Below are 7,847 nucleotides of genomic sequence, written 5' to 3' on the forward strand. Positions count from 1 at the left end.
ACGACGGCAGCTCCTCACCCCTCTCTGGCTCTGGGGACGACGGCAGCTCCTCACCCCTCTCTGGCTCTGGGAGCGACGGCAGCTCCTCACCCCTCTCTGGCTCTGGGAGCGACGGCAGATCCTCCTCCCTCTCTAGCTCTGGGAGCGACGGCAGCTCCTCCTCCCTCTCTGGCTCTGGGAGCGACGGCAGCTCCTCCTCCCTCTCTGGCTCTGGGAGCGACGGCAGCTCCTCCTCCCTCTCTGGCTCTGGGAGCGACGGCAGCTCCTCCTCCCTCTCTGGCTCTGGGAGCAACGGCAGATCCTCCTCCCTCTCTGGCTCTGGGAGCGACGGAGGCTCCTCACCCCTCTCTGGCTCTGGGAGCGACGGAGGCTCCTCACCCCTCTCTGGCTCTCGGGAAGGCGGCTCACCCCTCTTTATTGGAGTGACCGGGGCATCTCCCATGTCTACCGCCAGGTAATTAACCACCATGAGGGCAACCTCTGGGAAGGAGGCCGGGTGGTGTTGTTCCTCCCACTGTTCCCACCTCTCCCCATCTCGACGCCACAGCGTGTTGATAACTATGGGGAGATCGTGGACGAGGTCTGCCTCAGGGTGCATCAACCAGTCCCAGATCTCCTGGGACGGTGGTGAAGGTGGTGGTGCTGGAGGTAGTGGGGTGGCCCCTGATGCCCGGGGTGAACACTGCACCTCTTCCTGGGCCTGGTTGTAGGGGCATCCTGCCCAGTTGTGGCCGTCCTCCTCACACCGGCCACACCAGTTTGCCGGTGGCACGTCTGGGCAGGACCGCCAACGATGGTCCTCCTTCCCACACCAGGAACACCAGGGGAAGAGGCTGGCCGGGTCCTCCAGCGGTGGCTGCAGCAGCTTACATTTCTTCAGCTGCTGCTGCTTTTCCTGCCTTTGCCGCTGTCTGCTCTTCTTTCCCATTTTTTTTTTTTTTTCAAAAAAAAAAAAAAAAAATTATCCCAAAAATTCCACAAAACAAAAAAAAAAATACTGCTCTGAGCCTCTAGGTGGCGCTATCCCACTTCTGACACCAAATGTGGCAGGCTGGCGAGTGGATAGAGGCCCAGAGACAGACTGCAGTTCAAAAAAATAACTATTTTATTATAAACACAAAATGAAAGGGCACAAGGGCCAAAACAAAGCAATTTAAACACAAAAAAAAGATAAAAAGCAAAACTTACAAAAATAACAGTTTCCAGGCTGGGCGATGCCTTCACTGGATTCAAACTTTCTAAACAACCCAAAAAAAAAAACCAACCTGCTTCCTCAGCTCCCTCCTCCAAATGAGAAGCAGAGGCCTCCTTTTATATCAGGTGGCTGGGCGCTGATTGATCGTTAATCAACCTAATCAACTAATCAACCCCAGCCACCTGAATATAATAAACCCAGGCAGGTAGGGGAAGTTAACCCCATCCCTGCCAATTTAAAGTGCAGAGCTTTGCTCTGCCACACTGGGTATTCAATTACATTCACTGTCCAAATCTTGACAGGCCACAGTGCGCTCATGATGTGTGTATGTGGCGGGGTGGTAACCACGTATAATATACGATTTATGATTGCAATTTAATAATACAAAGCAAATATTTATCACTGTAATGCTATTAAAACAGCATGCTTAATTTTATTAAAACTATTACATTAAAATGGACATCTAAATTCCTTTTTGTCTAAAATTTTGACAATCACTCGCACCGTCTTTGTTTTTCGAAAAATTACTGCGCAGCAAGCATGCAAGGTAAGTAATGAAAGCATGTCAATCAATGGCGCTGTCAAGGCAAATCTGAAATAATAATACTGGTAAACTGCAAACAAAATGTTCAGCGTTAGGTTATGGAGCGTACTAACATGAAAGAATGAATGTGCACACTGAGTGTGTGATTAAACTAAAGTTTATTGATTGAAGGTAGCTTACATACAGAGTGTTGTAAACAAGGAAGGAGAAGGGTTATTACCAGATAAAGTACAGTGAACATTTGTTCCTGTATTATGGTGTGTTGTCAATAAATGTTGCTTGTTGGGGGACACAAGCACCCTGTAAATAGCGGCGACCTTTCAACTGTGCATATCTGCAGCTAGCACTTGTAATGAAGGACAACTACTTTTACAAAAACCTGCCTACTTCTTCCCGAAAGAAACCATAATAAAATATATTAAATATTAAAAAGCATGGCTCCAGGGCAGAATTTCAGACAATAATCCAGTGGAAATAGCAGTGGGATTTGACACTAAGTGGTCATTTTTTTAGTAACTGTGAACAAGTAGCTTTCTAATGTATTATATTTACTTTTTAGTGTAGTAAATATAACTTGAATATTATTATTATATTTAATTATATTTTGTTTTTCCCCCAATGTTTTCTTCCCCTTTAAGAATCCAATTGATCCCTGCTAACCATTTAGTAGTAAAATTGGTTTAATACACGTGTTGTGGTGCATGGAGAACGAAGAAACTGATTAATCTATAATTTACAAAAGAATAAATGCAGGACACACTTTATTCTAGTCACTATTTCTAATTGTATTAACATTTATACAGGCTAGCCGTTTATTAAAATGTTGTGCTGTTGATTTAGCGTTCATTCCTAGCAAATGTCTTGAGTCCCCGATGCATAGGAAGAAAGTCCCGATATTTATCCTTGGAAATTCTTTATAGCTCTAGGGCATTGTAGTTTTAGCCTGGGAGAGTGGCACCAGTCCCCTGCAAGTGAGGGAAAGCCACACCAGTCCCCTGCAACAGGGAGAGACTACATGCTGCTCCTACCTCCGTCGCCCGGAGACTACACACTGCTCCCACCTCCACCGCTTCCACCACCAGGAGGAGAGTAGCAGGAGCTGCCTCTGCTTCCACCACCTCCATCACCAGGAGCAGAGCAGCAGGAGCTGTCTCCGCCACCTCCACCAGCAGAGGCTGAATACCTGCTGATTCCACTCCCCCCACCGTGGGAGGACTGCTTGCCGCTCCCACCTCCACCAGCAGAAGGTGAATACCTGCTGGTTCCACCTCCACAGCCGTGGGAGGAGCTGCAGCTGAGTTTGTCACCGCCTGGAGATGCCTTCACGCCATCATCCAAGGATGCCTGCCTCTCTTCGCCTCAGGATGCCTCCCTCACTTTGCCCAAGGATGTCTGTCTTGCTTCGCCCAAGAATGCCTGCCTCACTTTGCCCAAGGATGCCTGCTCCGCATCGACTGGGGTTGCCTGCTGCTCCGCCTAGGGAGGCGAGTTCATTGTCTCCTGGGGTTGCCTGCCTGTCATCACCTGGGGCGCGATGACAGGCAGGCAATCCCAGGCGGCAGTCGCCAGAACTACTTTGCCTGGGGTCGCTACCAGCTTTGCTTCGCCTAGGGAGCTGAGTTCACTGCCGCCTGGGGTTGCCTGCCTGTCATCACCCGATCGGTTGAGTCCAGCCGTAGCACTTTCGCTGCTGGAAGTACTTGGGCTGGAGCCCCACAAAAGGGAGTTGCCAGGACTGCCCAGGCTGAATGAGTCAGCCTGGGAGCTGTCCGCTGCCAGGGGTATAACGAGATAAAGCAGCCTTTCCACTACCAGGACTGTCAGCAGTCAGCCTGGCCACTAGGGGTATTAGATTGCCCCCATGGACCATTGCTGCCCATTTCTGGGCCGGAAATATGACCGGGACTTTGAGACTAAGGGGGATGGCCATTGAGGCCATGCCAAATTCATGCCAATATCCACTAGACATGTCGAGTGTGCTAAACAGAGTGGCACCAGATAAAGCATCCAGGCTATCGTCAACCTGTGGTAAGGGGTGGGCATCCCTGATGGTAATGGGATTCAGTTTTCTGTAGTCAATACAAAATCTGTTTTCCACTGATGAAAGGCTACGGGCAACTGCAAGGTCACACTCTAGCTGTAGATGAGGTTCTAGGATGCCATGGAATCCATACAATGTTGTCCCTCCTTTAATAGAAGAACTAACAGACGGTGCAACAATAAATTCTGTTAGTGGCTGTACGGTAACAGGAGATAGAGTGGTTACATTGCAACAGAAAGGTGATGACTCTGAAGAATTCAAACGTGGAAGCGTTTCACCCCAGATTGTGCATACATCTTGAGCAGTGTGTGGAAATGTGTCCTGCCCCTGTGTTTATTTGTGTGTTGTGTGTTTCATGTGGTGTGTTAATGTTGGTGTTTATCTATAAAGTGTATGGGTTATGAGCACTGGTGATATAAAGTGTAATTTGTATTTAGGCACAAGGATGGCACAAATCACTTCACAGGCAAAGTAAAAGGGTATTGATGTGTGAGCACGGGAGTGGATTAGTTCACATGCTGGGATTCAAGTGAATAATTAATTGGTAATTGAATCTCAGCACAATTGATAGATGTACGAAGCACTCATTCTGGGTTGTGTTTTCGGTGAGTGGAGAACAGGTGTGGAGAAGGAGAGTAAAACAAAGTAAAAGAAAGTAAATATATGAAAATAAGTATATGTTTTGACTCACCGTGTTTGTTTTCTGTTAGTCCACTGTTTGTTTAAGTATTAGTCCATTTTGTTTGTCTGTTTATTTTGGCCTCAAGTGCCATGTTCTGTTTTTGTTTAAACCTTTTGTTTTTCATTAAAACACTGAGCGCAGTCATTGCATCTCAGTTTCAACCCCAGTACTGCCTGCTTCTCTGATTCTTTCTGGCCTTACGTCACCCCTACAGCCAGCCTGTTCACACAGTGTCAATAGTAGCACTATGGCCGGCACTGTTTTAACTAGTGCATCTTACTCCCTGCTGCCACGGGAATGAGTGGATTTACTCGTTCTCTTCCTATGGGGAGACAAGGCGGAGCTCCGGTGCTCTGTGGAACTAACTGGTATTTAATTGATGTTTCAGCTGAAGATGAAGCGCATGACTTATCAACAAGCAAAACTGGGGCTGAAGGAGTCTTTCCTCTAAGTATTGGTGCGTCTGACGTGAACACACATTAGGTAAACCTCTCTGCTACAAGAGGGTGATAGAGGAGAACCACACAGTGAACACACAGAAGTGATGTGTGTGAAAAATACAGATAGCCCTAGATATAAAAACTAGCAATTGCTAGAAGAAAACGAAAAAGATATACTATATAATCCCTAATAATGAATAATCATTTTTTTCTTTCTTGTTTTTTTTACAAACAAAACACAAAAGAATGTAAATACATAAATACCAATACCATACTGAGTCCTTACCCAAGCATACGCAGGAGAAGTTTGGACATCAATACTCCAGGAAGGGGGAGAGGGGCTTTTAGAGGGGGGACAATAACTGGCACCAAAAAAGGATTATATCAGGGATCTTCAGGAAAAAGATTGGCTTTTCTCCTGAGCCAAGCAACATGGAGACTGGAAGTTCACTCGGTGTGTGGAGTTCATCATATACAGTAAGAAATGATTTTAGTGCATTTTCTTTTTTACTGTAGCCTACTTAGTACACAATTAACAGAAAACAACACTTATATTTTTTTAATTTACACTGAAAATTTGACACTGCTAATTGCAGTTTTTTAGATGGTCTTTTTCCTTTGGTTTTTGATATCCAGATTTGTGTTTATATTTATTTGGAGGCTTATGACAGAGAGTGAATGAATCCGAGTCAACAATTTCCCTCACGACCTGTGAGGGCGCTGTATAACAGGAACAGTGTGCCCCGGACTGAATGGTTTGACAGTTCATTCCAGGGTCAGTTGGAAGTTGGTCATCCAAGAAGGGGGCAGAGCCACAATACCAGAAGTCATTGCATTAATGCAATAGGTGATGTGCCAGTCATGGATTGGAGGATACGTGATTGGACCGCCACCAAAGGGGTTTTCAGGGGATGTGACCGAGCAATAGGTTGCTTTGTTATGGTTATGGAAAGACCTCTAAAGGACAAGTGAAACCAAAAGTAACAGTGAGTGTTTTGTATTTGGTTTGTTAATCACTGTTTATTTGTATTTAATAGACAGCTAATAACCAGGAGCTGTCGTTGTTCCAGCCAGCATTAAAACCCAGATTCCGAATACTGCACTAGTCACACAATAGCTGTGTATTCACTACCAGCACTGGAGCACCGTGAGAAAGGACGCTGAGCTGTGCCAGTATTCCTGTATTATTATTTTGGGACTGAAACCCTGTTTTGCTTAGCTGTGCAATTACACATTGCTGTGTAGTTGCCAGCATTATTATTTAACAGTGTCAAATCGTGAAAACAATTAAACAACTGTTTGGACCGTGAACACTGTTTGTTGTCGTTGTTTGAGCACTGCATCTCCGCTACACCTGTGCACTACAAGTCACTTTGCCACAAGGCTCCAGAGGTTGGCAGGTTTTATTTTTGATGGTTTAAAATCGTATAATTATAATAGTCATTTAGGATTATAACGACAATAGATGATATGATAATGAGGCTCGGCAAAACGCTTGTCAAATTAAAGTCTTGATTGTTGGAAAGTAAATGTGCCAATTATAGAATGTTTTTAATTGGCACATTTGTATAATTGTATGTTGAGATCAGCCAATAGCTTTTGGCTTTACGAAGAACTTGGGAGGATGGAAGGGAGCAGGACGTAAGCAGGAAAAGAGAACAGAAAAAAGGGAGATCTAAAAAGTTTGACTGTACTGCACATATACAGTTTAGTTTAGTTTAGTGAAAACTAAAAGTTTCTAGCCGTATAGGCTGCTTGAGTAGGATATCTGGCTGAGAAATAGTACATTTACTCATATTTTCAATTTTATTTTTGTAAATGCATGGTCACCCCTTTAGCGTCGGAGCCCCGGAGTTGCCTGGGTGCTGATGCCGGTCCTGTCAATCTCTATGTCGCTGTCACATTTTTGCACACAGGATATCTGGAGAATCGCTTATCCAGTTTGAATGAAACTTGATATTAACATTATTTAACATAAGTTATTGTGAATATCAGATTCTGTCAGGCTTACATTTTTGCATATATATTATCTGACAAATATATTACCAAATTCATAGCTAATTCTTACTCTGTAAAACTAATGTTTTGCTGTTCCATTCCACTAGCTAGTGGATAGGACCTGGCACCTACTTACCCATCGGTGCCAGCCAGTCCACCCCCACCTGGCTCCTGGAACTTGTCGACTTGATTTGGGCCATGTCCACACAAGACCCCTGGTCGCATGTTGCTAAGGGTTCAAACACTGGTCCCATGAGTCTATTTCATACTAGACTTAGGTTCCATTGTGGAAAGATATGTTTCCTTGAAGAACCTACCGGGTGAACTTCCCATCCCAGTAAAATATTAGATATTGCAGCGATGTGCACTTTGATGGAGGACAGCACAAAACCCTTGTGGAACAGGTGGCCCAGGTAAGATAAAAACGTTGGTAGATTTATATCTGTGTGGTACAAAGATTTTGAGTTGCACCAAAGAACGAATTCCTTCCATTTCCCTGTATAGGCTTGAAATGTAGATTTTTTTTTTTTCTGATAGTCCCTGATCTAGTAATTGTTGCCATTCAGTTTCCAAGCAGCTATTTGTAACCATGCAGGGTTGTTGTGAAGCATCCTCCCTGTGTTCTGAGACAGGAGATCTTCGGTCACTGGCCTCACTTCTGCTATCTCTAATATTTCTGAGAACCAGAACCTTTTCGCCTAGTAAAGGGCTACTAGAATGAGACTGACCCTGTCTCTTTTCACCTTTTTGAGCACAGGTGGAATTAAGCCGGTCGACCATGGAATGGACAGTCCATTTACTGCCATGGCTGCTTCTTGTTGGAACCGTAAGCAGAACATTGGTAGCTGGGTATTCTTTGTTGTGGCGAATAGGTCTATATATCCATTGTAAAACGTGTGGCCAGATTTGCCATTCGTGGGGCAACCTCTCTCTGCTTAGGTGGTCTG

This window comes from Polyodon spathula, chromosome 1 (genome assembly GCF_017654505.1).
Source record: "Polyodon spathula isolate WHYD16114869_AA chromosome 1, ASM1765450v1, whole genome shotgun sequence".
NCBI lineage: Eukaryota > Metazoa > Chordata > Actinopteri > Acipenseriformes > Polyodontidae > Polyodon > Polyodon spathula.